The sequence below is a fragment of the Panulirus ornatus genome, chromosome 66 (assembly GCF_036320965.1).
Source record: "Panulirus ornatus isolate Po-2019 chromosome 66, ASM3632096v1, whole genome shotgun sequence".
In the NCBI taxonomy this organism is placed as follows: domain Eukaryota; kingdom Metazoa; phylum Arthropoda; class Malacostraca; order Decapoda; family Palinuridae; genus Panulirus; species Panulirus ornatus.
Genome location: NC_092289.1, coordinates 14,422,579 through 14,442,945, shown reverse-complemented (window position 1 = coordinate 14,442,945; position 20,367 = coordinate 14,422,579). Strand labels below are relative to the sequence as shown.

The 20,367-nt window shown below is 42.2% G+C and overlaps 1 protein-coding gene and 1 long non-coding RNA gene across 4 annotated transcripts in view; both read right to left on the bottom strand.

Moving 5' to 3' along the window:
- The window catches only part of LOC139746715 (peptidyl-prolyl cis-trans isomerase FKBP4-like), a 58,265-nt gene extending 48,961 nt beyond the window's left edge, over window positions 1-9,304 (bottom strand). The window contains exon 1 of one of the 3 annotated variants that reach the window (XM_071658201.1): window positions 9,175-9,304. The gene's annotated coding sequence lies outside the window, so the exon portion shown is untranslated. Of the gene's footprint in view, window positions 1-244; window positions 383-9,174 lie in introns of those variants that run through there. The other 2 variants (XM_071658200.1, XM_071658202.1) reach the window with 2 other exon arrangements.
- Window positions 9,305-11,093: 1,789 nt separating this feature from the next.
- On the bottom strand, window positions 11,094-19,792 carry LOC139746687 (uncharacterized). Its single transcript, XR_011712195.1, has 5 exons — window positions 19,137-19,792; window positions 15,950-16,091; window positions 15,257-15,373; window positions 13,152-13,218; window positions 11,094-12,995 (listed from the first exon to the last, which is right to left on the bottom strand). It is a non-coding gene; the product is annotated as an uncharacterized lncRNA (long non-coding RNA).
- Window positions 19,793-20,367: the final 575 nt, after the last annotated feature.

Sequence of the window (20,367 nt, the reverse complement as noted above, 5' to 3'; positions counted from 1 at the left end):
AAAAAGGACTTCCACCAGTATTGATGAGGAGAATCAACCGGTAACATAACAGTGCAATAACGTAAATACTTGTCATATCAAATAATGTACCCAAACACGCTTTAAAATTCATCCATAAAAGAAATGTCAAGCACGAGTTGATTTAACACAGTCCCAACTGCCACCGTTCAATGAACGGCCCAGGATCCTCGCCGGGCATCAATGTTTTCAAAAAGCTGAAATCCCCCAGTCAAAACTGACCTACCTTATAATGCAGGAGCCATAGACTAGAGTAACACACCTCACGGCCAGACCACACCAACCAGGCGTTGCTCCACGCACTGTTAGCACCACAGTTGCCAGTTTGCCACACATACCGCACCAAGGGTACCGCAGGCATGTACAGAAAACGGTGTACATGGGACACTTTACCATTTCAATCAACCTCTTTTATGGCGTGGCCAATTAACCTCTTTATGGCGAGTTGGTTTTCTGTTCCGTTTGTGTACTGCCACAGAATAAGGCCGTACAAAATGGTCCAACAATGGCTTTGTCTTCGTGTAGTTGGGAAGGTGTCCAAGTTTCCCGAATACAACGCATTTCACATCCATTTATGGTTTCGATATCAAAGGTATTTTTCACATTATATATATATATATATATATATATATATATATATATATATATATATATATATATATATATATATTACACACACGAAAATTGGCTATAAATGAAAGGGGCTTATTCAGATTTTCCATAAACTTTTCTGTATCATATCAGAAGATGGTTGAAATGCCACACATCCTCCAGATTTCTTCACAATTTCTGATAGGTGGAGGAGGGAAGCTTGTGTTGCTGGCAGGTGCTTGTTACAAAGCTCTGTTTTGATCAAGATGCTGGAAACGAAATGGGGTAATACAACAAGGAGAGGTGCGCCATTTTCATCTTTAAGCTCTAAGAGACCCTTGTAGAATTCCTTTAGTGCCTCTTTTAGACGAGAACGAAGGAATATCGGTAACATATATTGGGAAGACTTCTCAACTCATGATCCAATTTCATCAAGTTCTCCATTACAATATCCGTGGAGCTTCGTTAGCAAGACATGTCAGTGTTTCAACAAGTGCACTTATACTTATGACAGTAACAGCCAGTGCTGTACCTTTCTTCAATAAGACTGATCCTAGAGGAAATCTAGCCTCCATTTCGCTGCAAACTACAACGAAAAATCGCCGACATCGGTGGCACATTCATCAGTGTCCTTGTTGTTATATCTTAGATTTTGCAGTAGTAAATGCACCTTAGGTCCAAGATGTATTAGTTCAATGGAAGGTAGTCCTCTTCATTTTTTTTTTTTTTTGGTTCAAATTTCTCAAGATCTGTGATCAGCATGTCAGGTCTATAGACACATCCAAGTAAATATTTTGACAAGATCTGCGCAGCATGTGAATTGTTGAATGTGAACATCTGAAACATTAGACTGAATTGATTAACTTTATCCAGAACTGAAATCCAAGAAGTTGAAATACAAACATACCGAAAGGGTATCTTTGAGACTTTCATGAATTAGCTTTGATGTTCCCACTCTTCCAGATATTTAGTGTCGAAATACAGTGAGAGAGAGAGAGAGAGAGAGAGAGAGAGAGAGAGAGAGAGAGAGAGAGAGAGAGAGAGAGAGAGAGAGAGAGAGAGAGAGGCTCCCATTGTTCCAAATATTCTTTAGATCTCCTTTGGCGGCTCCAGAGGCAATTACAGGGGCATAGCGGCTTCAAAACGCAAAGACACAATAAGAAGATTTACTTTAATGCCCCTCTGGGGATGCGAAAGGCCAACAGAGTGGCTTGGAGGCATCCAAATATATAGAGGGAAATTGAAGTCTATATTGAATTCCCCGTTGGTGGCGCCAAACGCCATTACAGGGGAATAGTGGCATCTAAAGGGAAAGAAACAAATTGAAAGTTTCCTTTAAAGACCCTTTGGGGGTGCCAAACTCCAATAGAGTGCCATGGCGGCATTCAAAAATTAAAAGAGAAATTGAAGGTTTAATTAAAATCCCCTTTGGCGTTCCTACAGGCCATTACAGGGGAATAGCGGCATCTAAAGGGAGAGTCAAATTGAAAGTTTACTTTAAAGACCCCTTGGGGGTGCAAAAAATTCCAATAGAGTGACATGGTGGCATCCAAAAATAAAAAGAGAAATTAAAGGTTTAATTCAAATCCCCTTTGGCGGCACCAAAAGCAATTACAGGGGCATAGAGGCATCCAACGGCAAAGAGACGAGTGGACGGTTTACTTTAATGCCCCTTTGGGGTTGCCAAATGGCAAGAGAGTGGCGTGGAGGCATCCAAAAATATAGAGGGAAACTGAAGGTTTAATTTAAATCCTCTTTGGAGTAGCCAAAGGCTTTTACAAGGGAACAGTGGCATCTAGTGTGAAAGAAACAAATGGAAAGTTTACTTAAAAGACCCGTTAGGGATGCCAAAGCCCTATAGAGTGGCATGGTGGCTTTCAAAAATAAAAAGACAAAGGTTTAATTTGAATTCCATTTGGCGGCGCCAAAGGCAATTACAGGGGCACAGAGGCATCCAAAGGTAAAGTTTACTTTACTGCCGCTTTGGGGATGCCAAAGGGCAAGAGAGTGGCGTGGAGGCATCCAAAAATACAGAGGGAAATCGAAGGTTTAAGTTAAATCCCCTTTGGCGTCGCCAAAGGGGATTTAAATTTAACCTTTAATTTCTCTTTTTATTTTTAGATGCCACTATGCCACTCGATTGGACTTTGGAACACCCAAAGGCAATTCCAGGGGCATAGACACATCCAAAGGCAGAGAGACAAATTGAAAGTTTACTTAAAAGACCCTTTGGGAGTACCAAAGTCCAATAGATATCCATGGCGGCATCCAAAATTTATAAGAGAAATTGAAGGTTTAATTTAAATCCCCTTTGGCGTCGACAAAGGCCATTACAGGGGAATAGTAGCATAAAAAGGGAAAGAGTCAAATTAAAAGATTACTTAAAAGACCCTTTGGGGCTGGCGAAGTCCAATAGAGTGGCATATTGGCATACAAAAATAAAAAGACAAATTAAAGGTTTAATTTAAATCCCCTTTGGCTGCGCCAAAAACAATTACAGGGGCATAGAGGCACCCAAAGGTAAAGAGACAAAAGGAAAGTTTACTTTAACGCCTTTTGGGGGTGCCAAAGGACAAGAGAGTGGCGTGGAGGCATACAAAAATTAGAGGGAAATTGAAGGTTTAATTCAAATCCCCTTTGGCGTCGCCAAAGGCCTCTACAAGGGAATAGTGGCATCTAAAGGGATAGGGACAAATTGAAAGTTTACTTAAAAGACCCTTTGGGAGTACAAAAGTCCAATAGAGTGGCATGGTGGCATCCAAAAATTAAAAAAAAGTTAAAGGTTGAGTTTAAATCACCTTTCGTGGCGCCAAAGATAATTACAGGGGCATAGAGGCATCCAAAGGCAAAGAAACAAAAGGTAAGTTTACTTTAATGCTCCTTTGGTTATGCCAAAGGGGAAGAGAGTGGCGTGAAGGTATTCAAAAATATAGAGGGGAAAATGAAGGTTTAATCTAAATCCCCTTTGACGTCGCCAACGGCCTTTACAGGGGAATAGCGGCATCTAAAATGAAAGAGAGAAATTGAAAGTTTACTTAAAAGATCCTAAGGGGGTGCCAAAGTAAAACAGAGTTGCAAGGTGGCATCCAAAAATAAAAAGAAAAATTAAATGGAAAGTTTACTTTAATGCCCCTTTGGGAGTGCCAAAGGCCAAAGAGTGGCGAGGAGGCATCCAAAAATAAAGAGGGAAATTGAGGGTTCAATCTAAATCTCCTTTGGCGGCGCCAAAGGCCATCACATGGGGATAGGTGCATCCAGAGGGAAAGAGACAAATTGAAGTTTTAATCTAAAGCCCGTTTGGGGGGGGGGGGTGATAAAGGCCAATAGAGTGGCTTGGCGGCATCCAAAAATAAAGAGAGAAATTGAAGGTTTAATTCAAAGCCCCCTTTGGCGGCGCAAAAGGAGATTGCAGGGACATAGCGGCATCCAGAGGGAAAGAAACAAACAGAAGGTTTACTTTAAAGCCCTTTTGGGGGTGCCAAAGTCCAGTAGAGTGGCGTGGCGACATCCAAAAATAAAGAGTAATTGATGGTTTAATCCAAATCCCCTTTGGCAGCGCCAAAAGCCATTACAGGGGGATAGCGGCATCCAAAGTGAAAGAGAAAAAGTGAAGGTTTACCTTATAGGTCCTTTGGGGGTGCCAAAGGCCAATAGAGTGGCGTGGAAGCATCCAAAAATACAGAGAGAAATTAAAGGTTGAATTTGATTCCCCTTTAGCGGCGCCAAAGACCATTACAGGGGAATAGCGGCATCCAGAGGAAAAGAGACAAATTGAATGTTTTTTAAATTCCATTTGGGGGTGCCAAAGGGCAATAAAAAGGCGCGGCGGCATCTAAAAATAAAGAGGGAAATTGAAGGTTTAATTCAAAGTCCCTTTGGCGGCGCCAAAGGACATTACAGGGGCATAGCGGCATCCAGAGGGAAAGAGACAAATTGAAGGTTTTCTTTAAAGCCCGTTTGAGGGTGACAAAGGCCAATAGAGTGGCGTGGCGGCATCCAAAAATAAAGAGAGAAATTGAAGGTTTAATTCAAATCCCCTATTGGGGCGCCAAAGGTCATTACAGGGCATAGCATCGTCCAAAGGGAAAGAAACAATTTGAACATTAACTACAAAGCCCCTTTGGAGGTGCCAAAGGCAATAGAGTGGTGTAGATGCATCCAAAAACAAAGAAAGAAATTCAAGGCTTAATCTAAATCCCCTTTGGCGGCACCAAAGGCCATTGCAGGGGCATAGCGTCATCCAGAGGGAAAGAGACAGATTGAAGATTTACTTTAAAGCCCCTTTGGTGGTGCCAAAAGCCAATAGACTGGCGTCGCGGCATTTAAAATTAAGAGGGGAAATTGTAGGTTTAATCTAAATCCCCTTTGGAGGCGCCAAATCCAATTACAGGGGTATAGCAGAAGACAACCTGGAGGTACAGCAGAAGACAACCTGGAGGTACAGCAGAGGACAACCTGAATATTGAGCAGAAGACAACCTGGAGGTATAGCAGAAGACCAACCTGAAGGTCCAGTAGAAGACAACCTGGCGGTGCAGCGGATGAAAACCTGAAGATGGAGCAGAAGAAAACCTGGAGGTATAGCAGAAGACAACCTGAAGGTGCAGCAGAAGACAAACTGGAGGTGCAACAGAAGAAAAACCGTAGGCGCAGCAGAAGACAACCTGGAGGTACAGCAGATGAAAACCTGGAGGTTCAGCAGAAGACAACCTGGAGGTACAGCAGAGGACAACCTGGAGGTCCAGTTGAAGACAACCGGGAGGTATAGCAGAAGAAAACCTGGAGGTATAGCAGATGATAACCTGGAGGTACATCAGAGGACAACCTGGGTTTCAGCAAAAGGCAACCTGGAAGTGCAGCAAACAACGTGGAGGTGCAGCAGAAGACAACTTGAAGGTACAGCAGAGGACAACTTGAAGGTACAGCAGAAGACAACCTGGAAGTTCAGCAGACGACAACCTGGAAGTACAGCTGTAAAAAACCTGGAGGAGGAGGAGGAGGAAACAGCTTGGAGGTGTAGCAGAAGACAACCTGGAGGTGCAGCAGAAGACAACCTGAAGATGGAGCAGAAGACAAATTGGAGGCATGGCAGAACAACCTGGAGGTCCAGTAGAAGACAACTTGGAGGTGCAGCAGAAGATAACGTGAAGATGGAGCAGAAGAATACCTTTAGGTGCAACAGAAAACAACCTGGAGGTGCAGCAGAAGACAAACCGGAGGTGCAGGAGAAGAAAACCTGAAGGTGCAGCAGAAGACAACCTGGAGGTACAGCAGAAGGCAACCTGGAGGTGCGGCAAAATACAACCTGGATGTGCGGTAGAAGACAATCTGGAAGTGTAGCAGAAGAAAACCTGGAGGTTCAGAAGATAACCTGAAGGTGCAGCAGAAGACAACCGAGGTGCAGAAGAAAACCTCGAGGTACAGCAGAATACAACCTGTAAGTGCAGCAGAAGACAACCTGAAGTTGGAGCAAAGGACAACCTGGAGGTACAGAAGAAGACAATCTGGAGGTGCAGCAGACGACAACATGGAGGTACAGCAGAAGACAACATGGAGGTACAGCAGAAGACAACCTGGAGGTACAGCAGAATACAACCTGTAAGTGCAGCAGAAGACAACCTGAAGGTACAGGAGAGGCCAAGTTGGAGGTACAGCAGAGGAAAACCTGGAGGTCCGTAAAAAAACCTGGAGGTACAACAGAATACAACCTGGAGGTGCAGGAGAAGACAACCTCGAGGTACAGCAGAAGACAACCTCGAGGTACATCAGAAGACAACCTGGAGGTACAGTAGAAGACAACCTGGAAGTACAGCAGACGAAAACCTTCAAGTGAAGCAGAAGAAAACCTGGAGGTGAAGCAAACAGCTTGAAGGTACTGCAAAAGACAACCTGGAGGTACAGCAGACAACCTGGAGGTACAGCAGATGACAACCTGGAATTACAGCAAACAACCTACAGGTGCAGCAGAAGATAGACCTTCCCTCACCTCACACTACTAACTGGCAATAGTTAAAAAGAAAAAAAAAATATAGCAGAAGACAATCTGAAGGAACAGCAGAGAACAACCTGAAGGTACAGCAGCAGAAAACCTGGAGGAGGAGGAAACAGCTTTTTAGTGCAGAAGAAGACAACCTGGAGGTACAGCAGAAGACAACCTGGAGGTACAGCAGATGACAACCTGGAGGTACACCAAAAGACAACCTGGAGGTCCAGTTGAAAAAAAAACCTGGAGGTACAGCAGAAGACAACCTAGAGGTATAGCTGAAGGCAACCTGGAGGTGTAGCAGAAGACAACCTGAAGGTGCAGCAGAAGACAACCTGGAGGTATAGCTGAAGGCAACCTGGAGGTGTAGCAGAAGACAACCTGAGGCGCAGTAGAAGACAACCTGGAGGTACAGCAGAAGACAACCTGGAGGTACAGCAGATGACAAACTGGAGGTCCAGCAGAAGACAACCTGAAGGTGCAGCAGAAGACAACCTGGAGGTACAGCAGAGGACAGCCTGGAGGTCCAGCAGAAGACAACCTGGAGGTACAGCAGAAGGCAACCTGGAGGTACAGCAAAATACAATCTGGAGGTGCAGTAGAAGACAGCCTGCAGGTGTAGCAGAAGAAAACTTGGAGGTTCAGCAGAAGACAACCTGAAGGTGCAGCAGAAGACAACCTGGAGGTGCAACAGAAGAAAACCTGGAGGTACAGCAGAAGACAAACCTGGAGGTGGAGCAGGGGACAACGTGGAGGTATAGCAGACTACCTGGAGCTGCAGGAGAAGACAACCTGATGATGGAGCAGAAGACAACCAAAAGATATAGCAGACAACCTGAAGGTACAGCAGAAGACGACCTGTAGGTACAGTAGAAGACGACCTGAAGGTACAGTAGAAGACGACTTGCAGGTACAGTAGACGACGACCTGTAGGTACAGTAGATGACCTGTAGGTACAGAAGACGACCTGTACGTACAGTAGAAGACAATCTGTAGGCACGGTAGAAGATGACCTGCAGGTAAAGTAGAAGACAACCTGGAGGTACAGTAGAAGATGACCTGCAGGTACAGTAGAAGACGACCTGTAGGTACAGTAGAAGACGACCTGTAGATACAGTAGAAGACAACCTGGAGGTAAGGTAGAAGACGACCTGTAGATACAGTAGAAGACAACCTGGAGGTAAAGTAGAAGACGACCTGTAGATACAGTAGAAGACAACCTGGAGGTAAAGTAGAAGACGACCTGTAGATACAGTAGAAGACAACCTGGAGGTAAGGTAGAAGACGACCTGTAGGTACAGTAGACGACGATAGAGGTGCAGTAGAAGACAACCTGGAGGTACAGCAGAAGACAACCTGTAGGTACAGTAGAAGATGACCTGTAGGTACAGTAGATGACCTGTAGGTACAGTAGAAGACGACCTGTAGGTACAGTAGAAGACAATCTGTAGGTACAGTAGAAGACAATCTGTAGGTACAGTAGAAGACAATCTGTAGGTACAGTAGACGACGACCTGTAGGTACAGTAGAAGACAACCTGGAGGTACGGTAGAAGATGACCTGAAGGTACAGTGGAAGACAACCTGTAGGTACAGCAGAATACGCAGATTAAGTACAGCAGAAGATGACCGGTAGTTACAGCGAAACACAACCTACAGGTACAGTTGAAGACATACTATAGGTTCAATAAGAGGCAACAGGTTACTATATAGTAAGGCATATCAAGGGGTCATAAAGAATGGCAGTATTGTTAAAAAAGAAGAATTATCATTATATAAGATCCCACCTATAACAAGTTATAGGATACTATAGACTTAATATAAATCTTATACCACTTAACATATGAAAAACGTACACGTGAGTGAAATCCACTGGTCTAAAAGATGATGATAAACTCAGCCTATGTAACGCAGCACAGGAGGAAACATTACTAAAGAGTAAACAGTAAGAAATATATGATCAAATCTTCCTAACATTTCTATGCTGACGTCAAAACCATTTTGAAGTCGACGTCATCAAGCCGACCTAATCATGGAACAGTGACGTCACAACATCAGGTGATGTCACCAACATATATAAATACAACGTGTAAAAAAGTTGAGATGAAAACTTGGGCTGGAATCCAGAGGCGTGTTAACAGGTCTGAGGCCGGCGGCTCCCACCCGCTCACGGTCTCGGGTCTCCATGTACTTCACCCTACCAACCAAACATGTTGACGTCTTTTCAGATAATATACACTCTATATCAGACAATATTATCTATTTCTTCGTCAAAATGATCATACAAAGCTCACTTAGAGTTTCTTTTAGATAGACGTATATGAAAAAAATATCTCGATACGTAATCACGTAATCAAAGTATATTCTTTATGCTCATATGTAAAAATGTACAGCTTCTACGTAATGTATAGATAACCTAACTATCCACTCATATCGTCTATAAATTTCACCAGAAGTAAAGCATAATAAGGATTTGACGATGAATCATACGGCAACAGCTCTAACCACTTGCGTTCTGGGTTTCGTTCAGTGATTCACCGACGGCGTCAAACATGTCTTATGATTTCAACGAAAACTTGCTTACCTCGTCCAGGTCATGCAGCGTCCTCAGTATGATTTCTCCATCCAAATGTATAGCAGTATAATACTTTGACCTCCATTTGGCTGCCTCTTGTGACGAACGCGTGTGTGCGTGTGTGTGTGATCTTCATGGCATCGACAATTGAATGTTTACACTCTCTGAATGTCTGTACACCAGATAAAGACGCTTTAGGATCATTAGCCATTGTTCTTATATCCACTGGTATGTCAACAGTTCTCACACCGTAACACTGTCCGAAAAAAAAAAACGGGTTTAAAACCAGTGTACAAACACAGAGACACACTGGATACATCCGTAAGCCACCAGTGCTCCGGGTTAACTGACAAACATATGACGTCACATATTTAAAATTTGAACGACGGAGAATGTATTTGAGAAGGGTAACTACCCTAGATTACTAAAGGTTACTAACGTTATCTTATGGATAAGCTCGTAACTTGTAAAGGAGAACGTGTAGAGTACGGTTAGGGTAAAAACTTTCTCGTAGGTGACACATTAAGTAAAATGTGCTTAATGGTAAAGCGATCTTATACTGATAATCATGTGCTTTGATTTTGATCATTGTATTAATATGTATACTTCTTTTATGGTGTTATTGTGACCATTAACACCACCTTTTGGAATCTTTCAAATTTCGGTGGAACTTACCATCTCTTCTTTGCCGAAAATATCAAAACAAAATGTCATAACACCACCTTTTGGAATCTTTCAAATTTCGGTGGAACTTACCATCTCTTCTTTGCCGAAAATATCAAAACAAAATGTCATCAGAGGAGATGTCAGACGCAGAGCAGGTAATTATTGTGACGCTATCTGATCGCTGAGGTCAGTACTCAATATCACTTTCGTAATAGACTGGCACCACACTAGTCTGAGAGAAAAATATTCCCCAAACAGATCTTCCGCGATTGGACGGATATGCCATCGGTATGATCAAAGTGCCATCCTCTAGAGACGTAGATAACATGTATGAAAACCAGATACAAAATAATTCCAGAATTCAACTTAACACATGATACCTCATACCTCCGTTCACGTGTGGAACCCCTGAGAGAATTAAGTTACCTTGGGGCGCCAGGCACAACATTAGTACCATTAATTCCTCACAGTTAAAGCATGAAATTAAAACACTACACAAATCTTATATAAGCTGATCACGGAGGTGATAGCATGCTGGGTTAACATACAGTAACGCTCATGTGGAATGTATGTTTCTAGATATTCTAATAGCTCGATCCCCTCCAGCATTTGGCGCCATAACAGTCACATGAATATTCAAAGCAACTCATATGTTGGGCAAAAGCATATCCTGTTGTGAAGTGTCTAGTTCACGAAGTGCATATAAAGGGTCTTGTCATCACATATGACTTGCCCTTTGTGCACTGAACATAATGAAGGAATTCATCAGGGAAGCAGCCCTCCAGGTCCTCTGTATATGCCTGTTCCAACCTCGCAGCCATTTGACGTATTTCAGTGGTATCACTTCCTTCAACAATGCTCACGTTAGTCAGTACACCGAAAGTGGCATTGACAACTTAATACAAAGCCTTTCCCCGGTTCAGTTCTATAGTTAGATGATAAACGATGGTGTAAAATACACCGATGTGAAATTGGCTTCTTGCTGATTGTGGCTGAGTTGTGCTTATATTTTCCTTAACGCACCTTATCCTCCACTAACAACTCACCTTCCGGTTCGTAGCTGCAACAGTGAGAACGAATCTCTCTTATGCAAGCAATGTCATACACTTTGGTACAGGTCATAAGTGTACAATCCTTTGCTTGCAACATCTTCCTGTCATCAGTGGCGTATTAAAGACTGTAGGACCCTGAGACCACAATATTCTTGCTTACCTTCCACTCACCTTCCTTGGGTTCTTTTAAGGATACAATGAGACTATGTCTAATGTACACAGTATTTATTTCTAAATGTAAGTACACAAGCTTGGAACATTTCCAAATACATGGTATGTTTAACATAAACATGAAATCATAAAGGAATGATGATTTAAGGAAAGTCGGATCATATCATTTTCAGAGCCGCCCAAGATATTAGGCCCTTGGATAATCTACAGAAAATCAAATTCTCTTACAGAGACGAGTACATCCTGACTTACTGATTTAACTGTTTATTCACCTAGAAATAAATGCTGAAATTTATCTAAAGTACAATCACCACAGTGTATTACGACAATGTTTTTCTCAACAGGAGAATGATGTGTTTAATATTAAACTAAAGTTAATTGAACAAAGTGGCCTTCACTTAGAGTGACTGTCGGAGTGGTCAAGGGGAGTCACTGTCTGTGTTATGGTTAATCGAGTCATGCCTGTGTACTGACCAGCCCATCCTCACCTGTGTAGAGGATGACCCACGACTCTTAGTGTACTGACCAGCCCACCTTAACCAGTGTAGAGGGTGGCTCACTGCTCTTAGTGCACTGACCAGCCCACCCTTACCTGTACCGAGGATAACCCACTAATCTGTGCACTAACAGCCCACCCTCACCTGTGTAGAGGATGACCCACTACTCTTTGTGTACTAACCAGCCCATCTTAACCAGTGTATAGGGGAACAAACCCATGTAAGTGTACTAGCCAAGTTCCTCATCTCTGTGGCTTGGTCTGCCCACCTATCATTCATTCCAGCTTCTAAACATTACAGTGGTACTCCAGTGCCTTTCTGTGTCTGCCATTATGAAATCCTACGCACCAACCTTAGTTAAATTTTCATGGTCATACTGATTCTATTAAAACCTTCTCACAAGCATATACATAGTTGACTTAAACATTGAAATATAGAACACTGGAATAATCAAGTATAACTACTGTAAGCCTAATTTTATAAGATTAGATTGCAAAATGTGCTGTAGTTGATCCACATATATTTACTCAAGATTATAATCTGCAGTTGTTAATCATATTGACTGCTGAAAGTTGTAACTCGTGCTGGAATGTCCTAACAATATGGAAATCCTGAGTTTAGAAGGACCAATACGTTGCAACACACATGCGGACCGACATCTGAGTGTTTTGTGCTGATTAATGATTAATTATTACTAAGTCCAGGATATGTGACCTTCTACCACCAGAGTTCTATATTTCCCGGTGGTCTGTGGGGGAACAATGCTTGACACGCCAATCATAAAAACAGTGAGCAATGCTTGGTATATGAGGGTAACAGTGCCTTAAATATCAGAGGAGAAGTGCCAATGTGTTAACGGGACAACCCTTGAGTTAGCTGGGGTACTGAGAGGGGCCAATACACTACCATCTGAGCCCTCCTTCTCACTAGTGGCAGAGTCACATAATAAAGTGTAGTCAGATTAGTACGCCTTCAATTTGCAGGGGTCATGGGAGGAGCCAATGCACTACTACCTAAGTCCTCCCTCTCGCTAGTGGCAGAGGCAAGAGCACTGGTACCTGAGCAGCTCCACCAATGATGGACACCTTGCGATGAGGGAAACATGACCTACACAGCTTTGTGTGAGGATCCTATCAGCACTGGTGCTGGTGCAGTAGTGCCTGCCTTCTTACAGTGATGCCTGAGCAACACTACCAGTGTCTGACTCTTAACATCAACACAACTATGCCGTAGCAGCTCCAGCAGTGCCTGGCTCTTAGCGGCGAGAGGAGCGGTGCCTGAGCAGCTCCAGGAGGAACACGACGACGCTGTCGGCCCAGCCGAGGATGAGGGTGTAGAGGATACCCTGGAGGTGCTGGAGGGTGAGGAACATGTAGGTCCGCTGCCCCGACGACTCATGTTGCTGCCGCTTCCACTCCTCCTCCTTCAGTGACTCCGTCTCCAACTATAAATACAATACCTTTAAGCTCAAGAGGAATGAGTGGACTTTTCATAGGTTATTCCCTTTCTGTTAACTTCTTTGATGACGATTTTGCTACAGATGTTCCAGTGGAGCAAATTATTACACGGGAGAATGTAACGTTCATTTGCCACAACTCACCTTTGGGGGTAATCAAACGATATTGTCGTGATGCGTCTCTTGTCAATCTTCTGAGGTCACTACAGTCCTGAAATGTATGATGCTGTTAGTCATGAATGGCTGGCACTTCGTCTGAACAACGGCTACAAATGATTATCCTATAAATCTGTCCTCATATATTCATAGAAATTTGTAGTTTTTATGAAAAGCTTTGTATCTCAGAGCCGTTATCATATATGTATATGTATATGTCTATCCCTGAGTCACCCAGCCAAGTAATCATAGCTTGCTGGGAGCTGTCAAGTGACAGTAAGATAATCATACGACTATTATCTCTTCAAGATTCTTGGATGACGCCTTGCCGATCATGCAAAAGCTATATATTTAGCTGAGCATGATATAAGAGAGACTATTGCAGGGAAAATACGGTCACTGACTTGACTGTTGCCACAGAACTTGAGGCGAGAGAGGTATGGCAGGGAAACCATCGTCCATAGAAGCAAATGTTTCTTTTTACTTTTTGTCATAAGGAATTCTATGATTTATTCATTGACACCTGAAGTTCAGGTATTGCACTGCACCATTACGAGAAGAGATATTCCCCCGGCACAGATCTTCAAGGATATTGACCGATAGATCATGAACACTGAAAAAGCGACCTTCACACTCACTGAGCTGTTTCGCGCCACTAATTCTAAGCAAATCACAGTCAACAGATATGTGCCCATGCGTCACTTCAGGCCGAGCATGAACAAGAGGGAAAATTTACGCTGAGCATGCGAAGGGGTGAATTTTAATGAGTATGCGCTAAAGGAAAATTTTTGGAGAGCATTCGCTACAGGTGAAGCTTTCTCTGGGCAAGAGCGAAATAAAAATTTTGGCCGAGCATGCGCAAAAGAGGCTTTCCTCCAGCATAAATCTGTATAGAATCAGTCTTACATTTAACATCGAAAACCAAAAACTATCAATGATAAAACTTACCAAAGACAACACAAAAGAATGGTGTAAAACACAGTAACTGGTGAAGTACTAACTACACACATATGAAAGTCAACTCAAAATCGTCTCTAAGCAGTACTGACAGAGGAACTTTCCTCAGACGACTGCAGCTGGACTGTCTAATTCTCAAGTGAAAGTTAGAATGCAACTCTTCGCATATCTGAGTACAGATTAGCATGTATCTTGACCGACAACTTTTCTTAAATTCACAAGAGAAGTAGCAAATTGCTACACTTCGACCATACAGTAAGACATGGTATGGGAACAGAGCAACTTTGTTCCAAGTGCAAGAAAGATCTGTACCACAAGTCATTATCTATAATCCAAAACTATACATACGAAAAACAGGAAGCCGAATGAAACCCTGTGATCATTGGCTTCTGAACTGCTAGATCGGCTCAATGAATAGCGGTGTTATGTCATTTATACAAGGGTGTAATGATTAGTGAAGATTAACAGAGATGGGCAACTGGGGAAAAGAAACTGCCTCTCTAAATGAACTGTTTTACAAGAAAAGGCTACAAACAAAACATACTAATCCTGGTATACAGATACCAGAAATGCGACATGGCGGAGGTGTATAGAATATTGAATAGTTATTGCAATGAAGGATTATGTCATGTAGTAAAATCAGGTGACTGTGAAGCTACGGGAGATCACGCAGTGACAATATAAAAGGGAGAGAGACGATAGGATTCAATATATCCATCAAAAGAATCGTTGCCACGAGTAATTCACTGCCAGAAAATGTTGCTAGTGCCCTCTTCTGTCCAAGCCTTCTAGTGTAGTCTAAACAAGTCTTGCATCAAGAAGCCAGTTTTAAGCGGCCTTAGTCAAAATAACTGTGAAGAAATACCAACCTGAAGGTCAGCGGTCTGGACCTAAGTGTCGACCCGAGTCTAGTCATCCACCTGGGCAAGTAAACCCGAGCAACAGACCTGATCCCTGACTCAAGGGCTCCTACCCCTAGTTTACCTCTACTTGCTCCAGCAGGGGGAACCTACCCCTAGTTTACCTCTACTTGCTCCAGCAGGAGGCTCCTACCCCTAGTTTACCTCTACTTGCTCCAGCAGAGAGCTCCTACCCCGGACACCATATAGAAAACACAATATGGAGATATCACTTACCTAGGTGCAGTGGAAGTGTTGGTAAGCGATGAGCAATTTCCTACTGAAGAGCTGGAGATGACTATGGCTGCTCGATAATTCCAGTTTTGCTCATTTCGTCAGTTTCCTCGCTTCAGTCTGGGAAGAGAGAAAATTTTCTTATCGTCCCTCCATGACTAGGTAGGTGATATCTCTTTCCAAATTTACTTTAATTTCATGGTACGGAATCTTCAACCTTTTCAGAGTTCACCTCGCAACACACACAATAAAAGTTGTAACATTTGCAGATATCAGCCAGTAAAAAGAAAAACAAATCATAGAATTCATGTTCATCCAGCACCGAGAGTTTGCCTCCAGAGAAGTAAAAGTCTCTTTATAATTTTGTCATAACGAATTTTATGATTTATTCATTGACACATGAAGTTTATGTACTGCACTGCACCATTACGAGAAGAGATGTTCCCAACACCGATCTTCAAAGATACTAACCGCTAAATCATGAACACTGAAGGAGACCTCCACATTTACTGAGCTATTTCGCGCCACTAATTTTAAGCAAATAAAAGTCAAAAGAAGTGTGCGCATGCGCCACTTCAGGCCCAGCATGCGTAAGAGGGAAGTGTTACAATGAGCATGCACAAGAGGTAAAAGTTACACTGAGCATGCGCAAGAGGTAAACTTTACACTAAGCATGCGCAATACAGTAAAACTTACGCTAAGCATCAATCAGAACTGGAACCCCAGAGTATGATACTGCTGCGTAACGAATGCACGTTGGTTTTGGCTGGCGACGAAGTTGTCTTCTGCACGTAAACAAAGTACACGTTTCGGGAATATGGTTTCGCCATGACCATACCTGAAAAATATCGTAATAGCTCGTGAAACAGTATCATGTAAATACATATATATGTTTCAATCAGCTTATATAGTAATGAACTGATCAATATAAAGGGGATAGGGTTGTATACTTTTCAAAAAAATGGTGTGGGACGAAGCGACTGTTTCTCAAGTGCACCTGAATCTGAAAGCAAGAAAACATGGTCGGACGTTCTCACTGCTGTGTTGTGCGAGGAAAATCCAAACACACACCCGCAACATGTGTATCATCGATTCCCCAAAGAAAAAAGATCAGTAATTAATGTCATTTGCTCTTAACGTATGCTTATTGACCTTTAACCTCGGAGTGACATAATCGAGAATAGTCCTACCCGGTAGCTGTGAACGTATGATACCATGCGAAGTTCACTTCATTTATATTTGTAAACTCTTAATTTGGAAGAATTCCCGATTGCGATCATTGTTTCTGCAGGCGTATCGTGTGGAAGAATGCTGTCTGTGTGCCACATATTATGAATATGAGTGCAGAGAAGGTGCAAAGTAGCTTCAAGGTCGAAGTCATCATTTTTAATGAAGAATCTATGTGACTGGACAAATAAAGCATGCTAGAGCCTTGATCAAATATGAGGATCATAAATGTTTGAAAGTGCTGATGGGTGATGATTCACTGATCACTGGAAAAAAATATTTGATTACTACTTATACGAGACCAGTGGCAACCCGGCAAGACGGAGTCAATGATTTAACTTTGTAACATCCACAAAGGTTTTGGTAACTCTCTAGTTTAACTTGGGACTTTTGTGATCTGTCAAATTATTCACTGAACTTATTCTTATATTCATAAAGCCACATAATCCCTCTTCGTTTCTTACGAATAATCACTGATAACAGCTTGAAGCTTAGAGTAAGGAAATTATAATGCAAAAAGTAACTGACTCCTATATAAGTATGTAGACAAGGAACACTGATTTATGTAAACAAGTATATGAGTTTCGTATGGCGTAGTTCTCTTATGCACAAGAAAAGTCCCAGAGTGAAGCTTTAAGTTTAACGACCCGTGGGCCAAGCAAAACCCGATTATAATCGTCTGGCGTTAGCCAGAACAAAAGTTCCAGGTTGAAGCATTAAGTGTGAAGACGCCTGGGCCCCGTAAAACCCGATCAGAATAGTTTGGCGTTAGGCAGAAAAAAGTCCACGAGTGAAGCTTAAAGTTTGGCGACCCGTCCGCCCCTCAAAACCAGACTAAAATGGTCTGGCGTGAGGCACGACAGAAAATCGTAAAGGGAAGCTTAAAGTTCGATGACCCGTAGACACTTTAAAATCTGATTAAAAATCATCCGGCATTAGCCAGGAAAAAAGTCCTAAAGAGATGCTGCACTTTGACGACACATACACCCCTCAAAAGCTGAACAAAGTCGTCTTGCGTTCGCTAAGATCAAAGTCCCAAGGTGAAGCTTTACTCTGATGACCCTTGGAGCCAGCATATGCTGAATAAAATCGTAAGGTGTCCTCCGGAATAAGATTCAGAAAGTGAAGCTTATTCTGATGACACCGCGCAGCCAGCTAAAGCTAAAAGTAATAGTTTGGCGTCGGCCAAAATTAGATTCTCAAACTGAAACTCCACTTTGATGATCTGTGGAGCCCAGAAAAAATGCAAAAAATTGTCTGGCATCGGCCAAAATAATACTCCCAAGGTCAAGCCTCACTTTGATAATTATTGGAACCCACAAAAATTGAATTAAATCGTTTGGCATCATCCAGAAATAAAATTCACGAAGTGATGTATTCCTAGGATTACCTGTGGAGCCTAAAATTTTTGAAAATAAATGTTTGACGGCCAAAATAAAATTCCGAAAGTGAAGCTTTATTTTCATGATTCTTGGATTCCATAAAAGCTAAATAAAATCGTCTGGCATTGGCCGAAATAAAACTCCCAAAGTGAAGCTTTAATCTGATGACCAGCGGACCCCGCAAAAGCCAAATGAAATAGTCTGTTGTCACCTAAAATATAATTCCCAAAGCGAAGCTTTATTTCGATGACCCGTGGATCCCAAAAAAGCTGCAAAATTTCGTTTGGCACCGGCTAAAATAAAATCAGCATTGTGAAACTTTACTTTGATTCCCTGTAGAGCCTTCATAAGCTGAATAAAATCGTCTGGCTTCGGACAGAATAAAGTTCTCAAAGTGAAGCTTTGCCTTGATGACCCATGTAACCCGTACTAGTGTTAGCCAGAGGAAATATTCTGAAGTGAAACTATGACGACCCACATATGTGCCCCACAAGACCTATATAAAACCGTCTAGCGACAGCTTGAGTAAGTCTCAATGTGAAGTTTTATTTTGACGACCTATAAGCCACGCAAGTTGAATATGATTATCTGGCATTAGCTAGAAAAAATGTCCATGAGGGACGCTTTAGTTTGGCGTCGTGGGTTCATTCCACGACAATCTACTTCGACTAACTCGTTTACACACACACACACACACACAATGCGGCTTCCTGCCTTACACACTACAAAGGTGAAAAAAAGGCGTTACACTCGATAAGAGTGGGTGGCTAGGTTTGTGATACACATCGGTAGCTTACTTTACCACATTACTTGGACGAACTCAAAAAGAAAACTCTGGTCACTCTCCAACAGGTCGTCGGTAAGCTCACACCACGACACATTACTTCGTCTAATTCCTTTACACCGACTTGTGTCAGGGAGCGAACAACCATATTTTCTTAGCCATCAGGCAGGAAGCCTTCATTGTATGTCACCCTGATGTCTCGGAGAAGCCTAATATTCTTCTTTTTCGATTACGGTGAGCATTATGAACATCTCGTGATAACGTTAGGGTCAATACAACGCTGGTTGGGGAGAGTACCTCTAGATAGATTTTCTTCGAAACAAAAGTTATGAAAATAATTTTTCTGTGTACAATCACGAGAAAAAAAATCTTTTTTTTAACACTCATACGTTTCTGCATAAACTATAGAAAATGTAGCTATTCACTCAAACTGTCTATAAGTATCATGAAAAGTATAGATATGGGGACAGATAATGTGAAAACAACTCACTTGGGTAATGGGGCCCACCACCAGGTCCCGTTCAAGATGATTCATCGCGAGCATCAAAACATCTGTCTACAACATCTAGAAATCCGTCACGGTTCATCCAACATCCTCAGTGTGGCTGGCGTCTGAGATGTTTTGGGCTTCCACTCTTCGCTGCCACGAGCGACCGCTAATAAAGCTCAGTGTTTACAGTTTTCTTGTACGGCACATGAAGATGATCTAGGAACCTTACCCAATGTTCTCACTAGTGTGTAAACAGTTTTCATTACGTTACACTCACGTAGCACTGGGTAAAAACGGGTTAGAACGATGGTGTAAACAGAGACATACTGGCTATGCATGACTTCCGCCAGTGTTTTGGTAAACTGATCTTCAGCAGAGTGCCACACATGCCGCATTTAGAAAAAACGGTATGTATGGCATACTTTACCATATCAATCAACCTCTTTATGGCTCGTTGGTTTTCTGTTCCATTTGTCTTGCAACAGAATAATAGCATACAAAATGGTCCAACAGTGGTTTTGCTTTCATGTAGTTGAGAAGTGGCCATGTTTCCCGAACACAACGCATTTCATATATAATCATGTTTTCGATATCAAACAAAGGTATTTCACACATCATTAATGTATAAAGAACAATAATTATATATATATATATATATATATATATATATATATATATATATATATATATACACACACACACACGAAAATTGGTTATAAATAAAAGGGGTTTATTCAGATTTTCCCTGAACTTTTTTGTATCATATACAATGGTTGAAATGCCACACATCCTCCAGATTTCTTCACAATTTCTGATACGTGGAGGAGGGAAGCTTGTGTTGCTGGCAGGTGCTTGTTGCAAAGCTTCGTTCTGATCAAGCCCGTCTCCGAGAATCTCCTCCCCTCTGCTTCTGATGCTGGTAATGCCAAGATGGTGAAGACAAAATGTGGTAATACATCAAACAAAGGTGCGTCATTTTCATCTTTAAGCTCTGAGAGACCCTTGAAGAATTCCTCTACGCCGGCTGCCTCTTTTAGACGAGAAGGAATATCGGTAACATATATTGGGAATACTTCTCAATTCATTTTCACATTTCATCATCTTCGTTAGCAAGACACGTCAAACATGGTGTTTCAGTGAGTGCACTGATACTTAGACAGCAGCAGCCAGTGTTGTACATTTCTTCAATAAGGCAGATCCTAGAGGAAATCTAGCCTTCATTTTGCTGCAA